The sequence below is a fragment of the Somniosus microcephalus genome, chromosome 12 (genome assembly GCF_052327205.1).
Source record: "Somniosus microcephalus isolate GS21.2 chromosome 12, FLI_Smic_1.0, whole genome shotgun sequence".
Lineage (NCBI taxonomy): Eukaryota > Metazoa > Chordata > Chondrichthyes > Squaliformes > Somniosidae > Somniosus > Somniosus microcephalus.
In genome coordinates, this window is record NC_140998.1 from 43789409 (window position 1) to 43807090 (window position 17682).

Consider the following 17682-nt stretch of genomic DNA (forward strand, 5'->3'; position numbering starts at 1 on the left):
GCCGGGGTCGGGTTGGTAACTGCATGTGTTGCATTTCTGTAGGCTAACAGGAAATTGTCCACCTTATGCTGCAGTGGGATGTCGTCATCGCACATGGCCCTTACTGCCTTTTTAAAGGTTTGTACGAACCTCTCAGCCAATCCATTTGTGGCTGGATGATACGGGGCGGATGTGTAATGCCTTATCCCATTCCTTCTCATAAATTTCCGAAACTCTTCGGACACAAACTGTGGTCCGTTATCAGAGCAAATCTGCTCTGGCAAGCCGTTCCTGGAAAATATGGTCCGTAGGACTGCAATCGTTTTCTCCGTAGTGGTGGAGGACATTTTGATCACCTCAGGCCATTTCGAGTGCGCATCCACTGCTATTAAGAACATTGAGTCCATGAATGGACCAGCAAAATCAATATGCACCCGTTGCCATGGAGAAGAGGGCCACTCCCATGGGTGTAGAGGGGCATGTGGTGGTGCATTTTGGACCTTCTGGCATCCTGAGCAGCTCGTTGTTAGGTCCTCGATTTGTTGATCAATCCCCAGCCACCACACATAAGCCCTAGCAAGGCTTTTCATTTTCACCCCTCCCAGGTGGCCTTCGTGAAGCTCATTGAGCACTCTCTCCCTTAACTTTGGTGGAATTACCACTCGGGATCCACACATCAATGTCCCCTGGCATACTGACAGCTGTTCTCTTCTGGATGAGAATGCTGGCAACAGTGAGTCGCCATGTGTTGGCCATCCCTTCACCGTCAAATCATATACCCGAGACAGTGTCAGATCGTTTCGGGTCTCCTTCTCTATATCCGCGTTAGTTACTGGCAAGCGTTCAATTATAGTTGAATAAAATATTTTGACAGGGTCCACTGCTGGTACTTCCTCCGCAGTAGGCAGTGGCAGGCGTGATAGCCCATCAGCGTTTCCATGCTGTTTCGTGCCCTTATACTCTATTTCATATTGGTTTGCCCCTAGAAAAAGGGGCCATCTTTGTAGCCGTTGCGCAGTCATCACCGGACGCCCTTCTTTGGATTAAAGATGGAGACAAGTGGTTGGTGGTCAGTCAGCAAGGTGAACTTCTGCCCGTGCAGATAGTGGTTGAACTTTTTCACTCCCCACACTAGGCTGAGGGCCTCCCTGTCAATCTGGGCGTAGTTGCGCTCGGCTGAGGTTAGTGACCGAGACGCAAAGGCAACTGGCCTCTCCAAACCGTCAGGGAATTTCTGCGACAGCACCGCTCCAATACCATAGGGTGATGCATCACACGCCAACCAAATTGGTAGTGCTGGGTTGAAATGAGCCAACACCTCTTTTGATGTGATCAATTCTTTGCACTTCTGGAAAGCTCGTTTACATTCGTCATTCCACTTCCATGGTACCCCCGTTTGCAGTAGAGTGTTCAGTGGGTGTAATAATGTAGACAAATTTGGCAAGAACTTGTGGTAGTAGTTCACCAGCCCGAGGAACGACCTCAGTTGTGACACATTTTCCGGTGCTGGAGCCTTGACTACTGCCTCAATCTTTTCAGGGGACTTATGTAACCCCTCTTCATCAATAACGTGGCCACAATACGAGATCTGCTTCTGGAAAAACTCGCATTTGTGGCGATTAGCTTGGAGCCCATATTCCTTCAATCTAGTGAGCACCTGCTTCAGGTTGGCGAGGTGATCACTGTCATTTTCGCCCGTGACCAGGATGTCGTCCAAATAACACTGGGTCCCTGGAATCCCTTGCAGGACTTGATTCATTGCCCTTTGCCAAATAGCCGGAGCTGATGCTACCCCGAACACCAGCCGGTTGTATTGGTAGAGACCTTTGTGAATGTTGATCGTGAGGTATTGTTTCGAGGCTTCTTCCACCTCCATTTGCAGGTACGCCTGGGCCAGATCAATCTTAGTGAAGTGTTTTCCTCCAGATAGCGAGGTGAAAATATCTTCAATCCGCGGAAGCGGATATTGTACCGTGTGAAGGACTGGGTTCACTGTCACCTTAAAGTTCCCATAGATGCGAACCTTCTTTGGTTCCCCAGGCGTATTGCTCAACGACCTCTTCATTACAGGAACGATGGGTGTAGCCCACTCGCTCCAGTCCACTTTGGACAGTACTCCTGAACGTTCCAAACCTTCCAGCTCTGCTTCGACGGCTCGGCGGATTGCATAAGGCACCGGTCTGGCCTTAAAAAACTTTGGGCTTGCATTTTGCTCTATTTTGATCGTCGCTGTTATGCCTTTTAGTGTTCCGAGTCCCTCCTGGAACACTTCTTGTGCGTCAGTTAGCATTTTTGACAGTCGTCCAGGTGTGACGTCATCATCGTTTTTGGCCTCTACCATCAGTGCTTGTATGGAATGCCAATCTAACTGTATCTTCCAGATCCATTCACGTCCTAGTAGTGGTGGTCCTCCATCTGGCAATACATAGAGGTCCATTTTTGGTGTTTCCTTGCCGTTGTATATCACGTTCACCCTTATTTTTCCTTTGGGGTAGACTTATTGCCCCGTGTACGTCTTCAAGACAATCTTTGTATCTCTCAAGGGTATATGTGAGAATAGCCGCTTGTAGTCCCTTCGGTTTATGACTGTTAGGGCTGATCCTGTGTCCAATTCCATTTTCACTTGGACTCCGTCTATCTTGAGCATGACCCAGATAGTTTGGTGATCCTCCATTTTGATTACATTATGTGTTTCAGACAACCCGGCTCCTTGCTTTCGGAGTCTGTATCACTTTTCTGTTCGTCTGAACTACTCTCCGTCACCTTATGTACCTTTTTGTACTTCTCCTGTGGAGGTTTCTTGCTGCTGGTTTTCTTTCCCGACCTGCAGACTCTTGCTATGTGTCCTGCTTTTCCACACTGTCTGCACACTTGGTCCTTGAGCCAACAATCCTTATGGTCGTGTGTTGTTCTGCCGCAGCGATAACACTTCACTGCTCCATATGACATTTCATTGGTGCCATATTCTTGCGGTCTCCGTTGTATCTCTGCAGTGCCCCGTGCGGCTGCTTCGTGTGATACTGCCATGCTGAAAGCCTTGTCCAGCGTAAGATCCTTTTCTGATAGAAGCCGTTTCTGGGTTCCTTCACTTTGAAGCCCACACACAAACTTGTCCCTTAACGTATCTGCTAGTCCCATTCCAAATTGGCAGTGTTTCGATAGCTTGCGCAGTTCTGTTAAATACTCAGCATTACTTTCGTCTTTATGCTGGTTCCTTTTGTGAATCTTAAATCTTTCTGCTATCAGCAGCGGTGTGGGGTTTAAGTGGTCCTGTAGGATTGCCACTATGCTTTCAAAATCCTTATCCACTGGCTTCTCTGGGGTTACTAGGTTTCGCAGTAAGCCATATCATTTTGCACCCATGGAATTCAACAATACCAGTGCTTTCCTGGCATCTGGCACTTCATTCGCCTGGCAGTACACTTCAATGCGTTCTACATATGTCGCCCAATCTTCGACTTCATTGTCGAACGCTGTGACACTGCCACTCTTCGGCATCCCTGGGTGTGGTTAGACTGGCTAAAAATGGCGTCTCCCGCGCTCTCCCTTCTTCTCCGCTGGCTCAAAATGGCGTCTCCCGCGCTTCCCTTTCTTCCCGTGCTCGCCCTTCTTCTCCGCTGCGGCTTCAAAAATGGCGTCTCCCGCGCTCTCCCTTCTTCTCTGCTGCGGCTCAAATGGCGTCTCCCGCACTTCCTTTCTTCCCCTGCGGACGCTGCTCAGCCCTTGAGCAGTGGCTGCGCTCTGCGCGTTTTCCTGCGCACCTCTCTTGTTGACGCCGCTCGGTCCTGAACCCCAGCTGTGCTTTACCCTCTCTCTCTTTTTGTTTTCCGTTGAAGCCACTCGGTCTTCAACCCCCGGCTGCGCCCTGTGCGCTTTACCCTCTCTCTTACCCCGTCGACGCTGCTCGGCCTTTTCTGTGCCGTTGGTTGGCTCCAGCCGCCGCTGTCCAGGAAGGGTCTGCACCGTACCTGTTGCCAGCCGGTTGTGCTGGATCGTCGTGACTGGAGAACCAAGCCCAGCTCTCAACAGCCTCCCCTGCGATGCTCAATCTCTGCTGGATGACTGGGCGGTTGCTCGTGGTCGACGCCTATGCTTCTGGCCTCGACTTTCTTCCACTATCCTCCAGGAGCGAATCCCTGGGAGGAAATGCAGAGTTGCAGGTAGGTTCGAATCTGCCTCGTCGCCACTGTTAAATCCGTGAATCTTGAGTTATGGTGTTACTCAATAAATAGACGGAGACTGCAGATGAACAATCAACAGGTGTTTACTGGATGAGGGTATTCTGAAAACTAACAGTACAGATCCCTACTCAGGGTTTATATGCAGGTGTGGTCACTGTCAGTACTGCAATATACAGGAGCTGTAAAAGTAGTTCTCCTCTTAAAGGTACATACACTACACGGTCGAGCTTAGGAACTACTTGCACTATCCAACCTCAGGCTGCATAAGATAGCCTCTAACAGACCAGCAGTAATGGAGGCATTCCCCCCTGAAGATCGTGCTAAGGATGTCAAGGACCTAGACCGCTTCACTGATGACCTCCCCCTACAGCGTAGCCTAGGGGTGTCGTGGAACATAGCAACAGACACGTTCACGTTCCAAGTCTTAGACGTCAAGAAACCCTTCACACGTAGAGGAGTGCTCTCTACAGTCAACAGCCTATACGACCCTCTCGGCTTCTTAACCCCTGTCACCATACAAGGCAGGCTGCTCCTCAGGGAACTCTCCACACACGCCGAAGAGTGGGATTCACCTCTCCCTGAAGAGATGGAAGCGGAGTGGGACATAAGAACATAAGAACATAAGAAATAGGAGCAGGAGTAGGCCAATCGGCCCCTCGAGCCTGGTCCGCCATTCAATAAGATCATGGCTGATCTGATCCTAACCGCCAATCTACCATCACAGAACCATCTCCTGAATCTAACAGAATTAGACACACGAAATAGGAGCAGGATCAGGCTACACGGCCCCTGGGCCCACTCCGCTACCCACAGGGCCATGTCCGATCTGAACTTAGACTCATGTCCAAATTCCTGCCCGCTCCCCGTAACCCTTAATTCCCTTTACTTCTAGGAAACTGTCTATTTCTGTTTTAAATTTATGTAATGATGTAGCTTCTACAGCTTTTTGGGGCAGCATATTCCATGGACCTACCACCCTCTGAGTGAAGTAGTTCCTCCTCATCTCAGTTTTGAAAGAGCAGCCCCTTATTCTAAGACTATGCCCCCTAGTTCTAGTTTCACCCATCATCGGGAACATCCTCCCTGCATCCACCCGCTCCAACCCCTTCACAATCTTATATGTTTCAATAAGATCGCCTCTCATTCTTCTGAACTCCAATGAGTAGAGTCCCAATCTACTCAACCTCTCCTCATATGTCCATCCCCTCATCCCCGGGATTAACCGAGTGAACCTTCTTTGTACTGACTCGAGAGCAAGTATGTCTTTTCTTAAGTATGGACTCCAAAACTGCATGCAGTATTCCAGGTGCGGTCTCACCAATACCTTGTACAACTGAAGCAATACCTCCCTATTTTTATATTCTATCCCCCTAGCAATGAAAGCCAACATTCCATTGGCCTTCTTAATCACTTGCTGCACCTGCATACTAACCTTTTGAGTTTCGTGCACCAGGACCCCCAGATCCCTTTGTACTTCAGTACTTTCCAGTTTCTTGCCATTAAGATAATAACTTGCTCTATGATTTTCCTGCCAAAGTGCATAACCTCACACTTTCCAGTATTGTATTCCATCTGCCAAATCTCTGCCCACTTACTTAGCCTGCCTATGTCCCCTTGCAGGTTTTTTATGTCCTCCTCACTCACTACTTTCCCTCCCATCTTAGTATCATCTGCAAACTTTGATGTTACGCTCAGTCCCCTCCTCCAAACCGTTAATGTAGATTGTAAAGAGTTGGGGACCCAGCACTGACCCCTGCAGAACACCACTAGTTACTGATTGATGGAGAGACTCACTCCAAGACTTACAGGAGATCCGAATACCTCGCTGCTATTCGTCTTTCTCTCCCTTAAATGCCCAATTCAAAGAGCTTTGTGTCTTTGCAAACGCATCCGCTATGGCCATTGCAAGTGTGGCTTATCTGAAGGTCACCACTCAAGATGGACAAAGCAAAATCGGCTTCATCTTTGGTAAGGCCAAGTTGGCACCCCAGCCAGACCTCACCATACCCAGATTGGAACTGTGCGTAGCAGAACGCAACCTTCCCCCTCACAGCAGTCTAATGAAGCTGCATCCTTTCATCGACACCGACGGACCGTCTCCAAGGTGGTTCTTCTTTTGTCGCCAGTGGACTCCAGTGATAAGTAGAGTTCGGACTATGTGGAGTCATTAACGACCCCAGACGGGGAGTGTTCTGGACCATTTTATATGCAGATAGCATCTGGTGGTGGTTATCGTGTTAGCAGTTTGTATGCAGCAAAGGTCATTTGACCTTTCTACCTTTCTTCCTGTGTGACTCAGGAAGCAGAATCCCAGGAAGTAGAATTCCAGGAAGAACCTGACTTGAGTGATGGAGAATCTGCCATGAGGGGTTCCATCCTCAATCCAATGTAATCTGATTTCATATGTTAGGCCAAGCGCAATATCTGTGAGTATCTTTGTTTGTTAGCATAATAGCAATGTTGTCAGAGTAGTATTTTGATAACACTATGTTTATAAAAGGTTAATATTTAATAGTTACAGAAACGAGTCCAAATGTTAGTTAGTTATACAATTAGTCTATTCTACTGTTGTAAAAATGTTTATATCTTATGTAATATCGAATGTATAGTACTCAGTTTATGTACAAAACATACTTTGTCTTTGTTTACAGTTTCACAAATTTGTTCAAGTAAAGCTTCAAAACAGCAAATGGCTTCACGAGGAATTACTTTGAATAAGTGTTTAACTTGCTGGATAACTAGATAGGAGCACGTCTAGTGCGGCCAGTACAATTATGTAGGGTTTTAATTAATTGGAATGCAATAATGGTGAGTTCCAGGTGACCAGGTAAACTTCAAAATAAGAAGATATTTTTTAGGCAGAAGGCCATTCGGCACATCAAATTTTTGATAGGGAAAATTCACTAACTTGTCTTTTCACCACATCCCTTAATCTTATTCTCCTCAGAAACACATCTGATTTTCTCTTGAACCAATTTATACTGTCCTGGTCGATAAATTAAGTATCTGATACCTAGAACCATCTTTGATGCACACCTTTATTCCTTCTCAGGTTAATATGATATTAATAAAATGTAATAATTAAAATCTGTAAGAATAGTCTTTGGCCAATATGTGGTAATTATGGCCAAAGGTTTTGACCTGTCCCCAGCCTGCTCGTTCCCTGTGAGTCCCATTAAGCTAGATGGGACCTTGTTAGACCGGGGTGAATTGGTCAGGTCTTCCGAATGGACCACCATGCTGGAAGCTCCAGTGTCCACCGAATATCTCCCCTGCACCGTCTTCACCCCCATCCGAACATAGGGCCTGCTTCCCTCAGCATTTTCGCGGGGACACAGGTTGACAGGCTGCACTGGCTCTAGTCATTGCTGGGAGTGGGATGGGGCAGACAGGGTCAAAGCTCTGGTGGTGGCTGCTATTCTCCCCTGGCCAGTCAGAAGAGACCGCATTGCCTCCAATAGTGACTTGACTGAGGCGGGAGGAATTCCTGTCTCTACCTTTTGGACTGGGGCTGTGGGATTCTTTGCTTTATTGTCCTTCCAGGGATTTCTACAATCCTTGCACCAGTGGCCATCCTTCCTGTACCCGTAACAGTTTAACTTAGTCTGGGAGGGACGGTTCCCCTCCTGGTGCCACTCTTTCTTATTCGGGCCCCCAGGTTTAAACTCATGAACTTTTCCCTTGGGTTGGTGCATCTTGGTACCCCTCATGTTTCTAAATGCTACAGTGAGCCGGCGGATCACCACTTCTTCGGTGGTCTGGGGGTTTTGGGGGTCAAACCAAGCCGCGGCCTGGGCTTGGATCTGGGGTAGGCTGTTTGTCATAAGACAATGGAGCCAGTGAGTCAATTGGGCTGGGTTCAGTGCTGCCCGCCCTGGCATTCCCATGCATGCACTCCGGTAGACTGGCCACAGCCTGTCTGCGAATGCCTGCGGGGACTCCCCTGGGAGCTTTACTGTTCTTTCTACCCGGGCGAACGGACTACCATCATTGAGTCCCACGGCCTCCAATATCTCGTTCCTCAAATCCTCGTATTCTTTCTGCCCCCTTTTGCATGTAAACAGAGTCCTTTGTTCCATGTTGAAACTTCCTAACCGCAGTTGATTAACAGCTTCAAGTACTTAAGTACTCAGAAGCTGGTTTGTTATCAGTCCTTTTGTCAGCCAGTGCTGGGAGACTCTCCTTTCATATTCATACAGGCTGTCTTTCTCTTTTGCCTTGGGGCCGGCTACAGCCATCTTTGATGTCCTGGGTTTTTAAAGTACATTCCAACCAGGTTTTCTTTAATCAAATAATCTTCGGGGGCTGCTGAAATTTTGTGAACCTGACAGGGTCTTACACTTTACTGCTTGGACTATTTGTAACCTTTCTACCGATATCATGCCTGTTTCTCTTCTCTGGTTCTCTGTCCTGTATTTACCCATTTCTACTCTCAACGTTGGCCTCTATGCGACTTGTTGTGCTGTCCCCAATCACATCTGGCTTTCCCTCCTGCCCTGTCTCTCTTGTTCTTCCACTCCTGACTCTACCTCCTGGCCTTATCCTGCCACTTTCAATCTTTCCTTACTGGTCTATTTCTCCCTGCTCCACAGCTTTGGCTACAATTCTCTGTTTTCTTAATTATAACCAGTCCTTGAACTTTTCTACTCTCTTTGATGTGTATTATATGGCAGCTGAACACAGAATGAGGCACCAACACTGACCACTGAAGCCTATCAGATAATTCCCACAAGAATTACATTGGGGGCTATTCAAATTCTGTGGAAACAAAGTCTGCATGAAATAAGCAAACTGTCATGAACAATGTACAAATAATGAATCACATCCAGCAAAAAAATGTAAACTACATCCAGTATAAATGGAATACATATTGAGACCATGTAGAACTTTGAAAAATAATGGTTTGTAGAATGATGCCTGTCAGTTCATAAATTACATGGCAATAGTTTTATTTCCCATCACTTATTGTTTCATGGCTACCTAGTTTATTTCCATAGAATAAAACAAGAGAAAGCAATTAATGTTTGCTATTTGCCGTTTGGTGAAGTGATAATTCACGCACTGTAATATCCATAATATAAACAGAAAAGGCTAGGAATAGGCAGCAGATCATTCAGCAGCTGAAAGAGAAAGATAGATAAAGTGACCCTTAATCAAATCTCATTCGGGTAAGGTCTCAAACTGAACTCTTCATCATAGGAACAGGAGGTCAGTTGTTTCAACCAAGTCCAAAGCAACCTTATGCAGTTTTGATGCCGACGTTAAACAGGTCAATTTTAAGGCCCGGCTCTCATTTGCATGGATTCAGCAAACTGCGTGCAAAAACCGGTTCTCCGATTGGTGGAGCAGGCTCAAGGAGCTGGATGACCTGCTCCTGTTCCTCAAGTCCCTATGAGGGAGTGCGTTGGTTAAGCAGGATCGAAAATCTGCCGGCTCCGACGTGGTGCCAACTGACAGGCTGGGCCTGGGTGGGGGAGGTGATCCTAGAGGGGAGCCGTACACAGGATGGCAGCAGACCAGTATTTCTGTGGGGCCACGAGAACTATTCCTGCTCGTCCTGGCCCTATAAAAATAAAAGATGAAAATGGTTCAGGGCTATTGTTCTGAGCAACTTCCAGGGGTTTTTTGAGGATGTAACTGGTAGAATAGATAAGGGAGAGCCAGTGGATGTGGTGTATTTGGACTTTCAGAAGGCTTTCGATAAGGTCCCACGTAAGAGATTAGCATGCAATGTTAAAGCACATGGGATTGGGGGTAAGGTACTGTTAGACTCAAATTTTTGGAGCAAAACCAGATGGAGAGATGGAACTGCTGACAAAGTTAAAGTTTATTAGAAGACAGCCGGGAGGCCTTGTGCACAAAGGGAGAGAGGCTAGCTTCCTCAAGCTCGCACCTAACTCTCAAAGGAAAACCAGCAATACAAGTATGTTTATACCTTTCAATAGGCAACGCCCACTGGTTACAAAGTGTGGGCATACACGTACAAACAGCGTCACTACAGTTACTCTCTTATTGGTTGATGTGGTTAGTCACTCAACTGTCAGGGCCTGCCTTGTGGTGTCCTGTGACACTAAACATCTCACACTAGTTGTAGTTACTTCTTAACAGTAAGCGCATAGTTTTCAGACATTGAGACTCCACAAAGTAGCTTTCAGCCAGGCCACAACCTTGCTTATCACCCCTGGTGTTATTGTGCTAGCCCTGGAGATGCGCAGTTACTTCATTAATCTCTCGAGAAAAGCTTGTTGGGATAAACAATGCCAGCTCGAACTTCGAGTAAACATTCCAAAGGGAGATAAGGTGTTTAAGGCAAGGATTTGTCTCAGAAATGGCTGATTCCTTTTAGTGTTAACTTGGTGGCCACAACTTGTTGTGGGATTTTAGAGGCTTCTCTTATAAAGGTTGTACAGCCCAATTTTACAGCAGGAGCTAGTGTCTGAAGGTTTGTAACTCCAACAGGACATGTGTCTCCCCTAACCATCGAACAAACAAATCAAAAAGCCACATATTCTGTGGCTCGTGTCCTTATCTCTTAGAAGGGCAAGCTATGTTGAACACTGCTTCTGTGAAGCTGATAACAACATTCCAGAATGTTTGGAGATACGTGGGGTGGCGGCCAGCAGTCTGGCAAATCTATTTTGGTCAGCTCTCCTACAGTACTAGTTAAAAGAGTTAATATAATGGTCAAGCATCCCATCATGCTTTGCAGCTATCTAAATGCTACATGTACGCTTTTAGTACCTATATCTCTCAATAATGTGAAGCTAATCATCCTTTAAATATGAATTCTAGTATTACAGCCTAATGGTTTATGTATTAGAGACTGGAGCATTCAGGCTTCGATTCACAGGCCTAATTTTGCAATCCAACAGTACTGACTTGGATAGAGAACTGGTTGGCAGACAGGAATCAAAGATTTGGAATAAACGGGTCTTTTTCCGAGTGACCGGCAGTGACTAGTGGGGTACCGCAGGGATCGGTGCTAGGACCCCAGTTATTCACAATATATATTAATGATCTAGACGAGGGAACTAGATGTAATATCTTCAAGTGTGCAGATGACAAAAAGCTGGGTGGGAGTGTGTACTGTCAGGAGGATGCAGAGAAACTCCAGTATGATTTGGACAGGTTAGGTGATTGGGCAGATGCATGGCAGATGCAGTATAATGTGGATAAATGCGAGGTTATCCACTTTGGTGGCAAAACCAGGAAGGCAGATTATTATCTGAACGGCGATAGATTGGGAAAAGGGGGAGTGCAATGAGACCTGGGCGCCTGGGTGTCCTTGTGCACCAGTCGCTGAAGGTAAGCATGCAGGTGCAGCAGGCGGTTAAGAAGGCGAATGGTATGTTGGTCTTCATAGCGAGAGGATTCGAGTACAGGAGCAAGGATGTCTTGCTGCAGTTGTACAGGGCCTTGTTGAGGCCACACCTTGAGTATTGTGTGCAGTTTTGGTCACCTTATCTGAGGAAAGATGTTCTTGCCATGGAGGGAGTGCAGCGAAGATTCACCAGACTAATACCTGGGATGACAGGAATGACGTATGAAGAGAGATTGGGTCGATTAGGCTTATATTCGCTAGAGTTTAGAAGAATGAGAGGGGATCTCATTGAAACTTATAAAATTCTGACAGGACTAGACAGACTAGATGCAGGAAGGATGTTTCCAATGGCGGAGAAGTCCAGAACCAGGGGTCACAGTCTAAGGATAAGGGGTAAGCCATTTAGGACTGAGATGAGGAGGAATTTCTTTACCCAGAGACTGGTGAACCTGTGGAATTCTCTACCACAGAAGGCAGTTGAGGCCAATTCATTAAATATATTCAAGAAGGAGTTAGATATATTTCTTAAGGCTAAAGGGATCAAGGGATATGGGGAGAAAGCAGGGACAGGGTACTGAATTTGGATGATCAGCCATGATCTCATTAAATGGCGGAGCAGGCTCGAGGGGCCGAATGGCCTACTCCAGCTCCTATCTTCTATGTTTCTATGTTTCTATGTCTCTTTAAGCCCCGCTGGTGAGGCCGCTCAATGCTGACACAAAAGACACACGCTCAAAATAGCATATTAAAATGGCCTCCTGCCTGAAATAGGTGGGTGCTTCAGCTGCCCATCTTAAGGCCCCAGCCAAGATGGCGACCACTGGAGCGCCAGCGTAAATGGAGCAATGAGTAACCTGACACCATTTTCAGGCTGCCAACGCCCCATTTATGCCAAGTAACCACAGTTAAAATTGGCCCCACGTGGTGGGAGAAGCTCCAACGAAATTTACCCCCAAGCATCTTTACTCTGTGAACAGAATGAAAATCTGTATTTCGCAGTCACTCTGATAATACCCTGATAATAATAATGAACTATTGCATCTGTAATGAAGCTGTTCATAACATAACACGATAAACCTGAAGGAAACACACATTACAAAGGCTGTAAATAAAATGCATTTGATGGAATTTTTAATGCTGTTTAGATAATGTAATTTAATTACCAACCCAGATCAGCTTTCCAAAAATAAACTCTGCAATGATTGTCCAACATACATATATTAGAAAGCACTTATCAACTATTCAGTAGCCTGCCTTAACTATTGTACAAGTCAATGGTTCATTTACAGTCGATTTCAATAGAATGAATAAACATGGTTGGTAATTACATGATTATGTTGATTTGATATGGTTTATTTAGATGACTAATTCTTAAAGAAGTCTGACTAATAACTATAAAAAATAGACAATGCGGGCAATTTACTGCATTTTAGCTAATTATTTGCAGTTTTAAAGCAAGTAATAATGTATTGAGTGTCACAACTATTTATTATTCAAAAAATATTGCTGATAAAGAAATATTCTGTGGGTTCATGTTCCTAAACTTCAGAGTATTATTTTTGATTATGTAATTAAAAGTGTATTTTTAAAGCTGCTAAAGGTTTTTTATCTAAAATGTCTGTCAATAAACAATTTGAATCATTTTTATTTCCCTGTGTAAAATGCAAAAAAAATTCTATACGTGTATTTAATAGCCTGCAAAACATATACCAGTCCTCTTTCCATTACTTTCCATATTTGTTTATCAATGCAGAATGCCCTCCTGTGTTATCAACTTAGTAACATTTAAGACAGAATTGGGACTAGCAATCAAACATGCCTTTATTATTCACGAGTGCTACACTAGTTTGTTTCTATTTTTACTCAGGGCTGGCCTTCTCTAACCCACCTCGAATATTATGGCAACTTCCCTTCATAGATTGTGCCATTAGCTCGGAGACACATTTTTAAAAAAAGGACAATATGACTTGATTGGTACATCGCGAGACAAAGTGGCTGTTTTCCACCTTTATGTAAAATCTTATCCCGCAGCCCGCAGGGAACCGATGAAGCTCATTATACGTGTGGCTGACAGCTTTAACTATTAGGCAGCATTGCGAGTCAGAGCCTTTAACTACGGTGGATGTGACGAAAACTACAATGCCCAGGTCAGTCACAAGGACAATGTTCTCATTCTTTATTAAGATTGTAAATTTGAATAATCTATCATCTGATTTTATTTTTCTCCTTAATTAATTCCTGACTAGCAAACTGCCACAATTTATTCTCCAACTAACAGATTACTGAGCTCTTTACTCTTAAAGTGGACATGATCCTTCCATATATGAGGAAAGGAAGGCAGAATATTTTATTTTTCAAATTAAAGATTAAAAATGTCTTCACATATAATATCATATTACAGCAACAACTTGAATTTATTGCGCATTTAGCTCAGTAAATCGTCCCAAGGCGCTTCACAGAAACGATTATCAAACCACCACGAATATATTAATTATTTAGCCATCGGGGATCTCACAGAAGCCCCGATGTAATACAACATTTAAACAAATGAGCTAAACACACAACGACAACAGATGAATTAATTTCAGATTTTTATAGTTTTAAAAGAAGAATTAAAGCAATGGAGGACCTATCTATTGATGCACGTTATGGAAGAGGAGGATGGCAGTTGTATGCTGTGACCGGCAATTGTGCATCATGGGTTTCAACATGACTGATGAAATAAAGAATGTTGTTGTTTTTGTTATTTTTTGAGGATTTTTAAAATAGGTTTAAGTTTATTTCAGATCTTCAGTGATGGGAACAAAAATTTGATTGAAGTTATTTTTTTCGGCCAATCAGCATGAAAATGTTGAAGGTGTACTCGTGGCTGCAACGACATGATAGCTGGTCACATGGTTACACCTTGCAAATAGTGCTGGTCAGGATATGGAACGTGACTTTGTGAATTGTTTTTCCCCACCTCCATTAGCATTACATTAACCATTGTGACAATTATACATTGGCTCGAATTTTGCAGTCAAGAGGCAAACGAACAGTGCTCACCGTTCATTACACTTACACCTGCCCACTGCTGTATCAAGGAGGTAGGAGCCTTTACACCTACCTCCTGGATACAGGGTCCCTGCCTAGACCTGGCCCACGAGGCCTCCGATCGCTTTCCTGGACCCCTCCCCACCGATGATCCTGAGGCCGGCCATGATCCTCCAGTGCCCAGCTTTGATCTTCACATCCCTCCCCCGCCCCCCGATCATCCTGATGCTGGCCATAATCCTCCGGTGGCCGCTCCTGATCTTCCTCCTCCCCGCCACCCCCCCGCCCCCCCGATCTTCCGGAGGCTGCAAACTTCTTTCTTCCCCCCCGATCCACCGGAGGCCCCGATCTTCCTTCTCCCCCCACCAATCCACCGGAGGCCCCGATCTTCCTCCCCCCCCCGATCCACCGGAGGCCCCGATCTTCCTTCTCCCCCCCCCCCGATCCACCGGAGGCCCCAATCTTCCTTCTCCCTCCCCCCGATCCACCAGAGGCCCCGATCTTCCTTCACCCCCCACCAATCCACCGGAGGCCCGATCTTCCTCCCCCGCCCCCGATCCACCGGAGGCCCCGATCTTCCTTCTCCCCCCCCCGATCCACCAGAGGCCCCGATCTTCCTTCTCCCCACCCCCAATCCACCGGAGGCCCCGATCTTCCTTCTCCCCGCCCCCAATCCACCGGAGGCCCCGATCTTCCTTCTCCCCGCCCCCAATCCACCGGAGGCCCTGATCTTCCTTCTCCCCCCCCCAATCCACGGGAGGCCCCGATCTTCCCTCTCCCCCCACCAATCCACCGAAGGCCCCGATCTTCCTTCTCCCCGCCCCCAATCCACCGGAGGCCCTGATCTTCCTTCTCCCCCCCCCAATCCACTGGAGGCCCCGATCTTCCCTCTCCCCCCACCAATCCACCGGAGGCCCCGATCTTCCTTCTCCCCACCCCCAATCCACTGGAGGCCCCGATCTTCCCTCTCCCCCCACCAATCCACCGGAGGCCCCGATCTTCCTTCTCTCCGGCCCCGATCCACCGGAGGCCCCGATCTTCCTTCTCCCCGCCATCCCCCGATCCACCGGAGGCCCCGATCTTCTTTCTCCCTGCCCACCCACCCACTCCCACCGATCCTCCGAGGGGCCCGTTCTTCCTTCTCCCTGCCCACCCACCCATCCTCCGGAGGCTGGCACCAGCTCCCACCCGATCCCTCCTCTGTGCGGCCTAGTGCCGCAGGCCTACCCGCTCGGAGCCACCCAGCCTCTCCATCTGGATGGCTGCGAGTGGGAAACAAAGGCTTCAGATGCAAATCAGGCCCTGCCATTAAATTGGCAGGGCCTGCGGGAAACCCGTTCTCCTGGATTTCCCACCCGCAGCGGAGCCCCCCCCGCCCCCAACCTGACTTCCCTATGAAAATCCAGCCCAGTGAGTTAGAATATTTAATTCAGTGTAAATTCATGTACAGAAAGCGGAATAAACAGAGAGAAAAAAAGATGAGATTAAGTAAGAGAAATAAAAGAGACAGAAAGAAAAAGTAAAAAATAGTTTTTTATTTTAATTAATTTTTTTTAAATCTCCAACAATAATTAAAATCTGAAGGAATGAGATTCCACACTTGTAAAAGTTACTTTTCAGTACCAGAGAGGTTGTTTGGCAGTAATTAAGACTTATCACCTTGTTAAAAATTCACTTACACTTGAATGGGCAACTTTTACACTAACTTGTACTGGCATGTTTAGTGAGTATCTAGTGGGTAAGTCCAGCAACTTCACGCCCTTCATTTGAATGCCGAGTCTCTTGGCGAGATGTTGTTATATTGAAACTTCTGGAGGATCAAGTAAACCCGGACAGCAACTTCCTGATTTCCGCGTTTAGATGCACAAATGCAGACACCGGAAGTTGTTGTCCAATTTACTCCTTAATAACGGTGAGTGCTGACAGCCTCGCCATTATTCTTACTGCAAAATCCGAGCCATTGGAATATGAAAACTAACATCACTACTGTCCCAACTGACTTTAATGCCTGGACAGTGATTGCCTACAAGGCAATAACAGATCAGTTAACTGAACTATCAAACTACCACCAAATGTGTTCCCATTAAAACTATGCTCATGGCAGTCTAGGTTAATCTGTGTGGTATTTGATGGTTCCTACTCTGACTCTTTTTCCATTAACTCACTAATTCCCCAAGGTTCTGCCATTTCTCCCACAAAGTTCCTTCTCCAATCAATCATCTCCTCTACTCATCGTTGGTGACTCTACTCTACTTTTACCAACTTCTTTCAGATTGCATGTTCTCAGTGCACACGATCTCTCAGCCTCTTGTACTGCCGTGGCCGAATCACTTTACCTCGATCTCCTCCATGCCCCTTTTTAGGAAATTAAAATTTTGTTCCTCTCAATTTTTCAAAGACACAGGGGTTCATTTTCAGGCCTTCTGCCCGGTAAAAACCCGTTGCCATGGCTGCAATAATGTTATCCGAGTCAGGCGATAGGCCCATTCAAAATGAAAATTGGGGTCCCATCCCATGATGTATACAGGACCCGATTGCCATTTTTGGACTGAACTGGGCAGTACGTGTGCCGTGAATGCTCCGACTAGTATCAGCTGGTGGCCCAAGCAGAAAGGATCCCAAAGATAAGTTCATCTTTATTTCTGTGAGACCGAGAGGAGAATGAGTGCTCCATAAAATCAGCGTGTGTCACTGCCGCTCCAGTTCACCCCCCACTCCAGACAATGCCGCCCCGCATCCCCCATGAGCCTACCAGCTTCTGTTCCGGAAGCCAGCTGGCCTCCCCGATATTGTGCCGGCTTGGGGTGCTTAACCTATGGCCGCATAAAGCTGACCTGATGCTAATGAGGATGCTAAATGGACTGGGCCTCTCACTGGGACTACTGATCAACCACCGAAGTTCGCTCCTGGAGAAAATCCGCCCCACGGTTTTTTTCATTTTACTTGCAAGTTCAACCAACGGGTCCCACCTCCTACCAATGCTGCTTCTACCCTTTGACATGCCCCAGAAAGCTGTGGAAGCTACATCATTAAATAAATTTAAAACAGAAATAGATAGTTTAAAGGGAATTAAGGGTTACGGGGAGCGGGCAGGAAATTGGGCATGAGTCTAGGTTCGGAATGGTCGTGGCCCTGTGGGTAGTGGAGCGGGCCCAGGGGCCGTGTAGC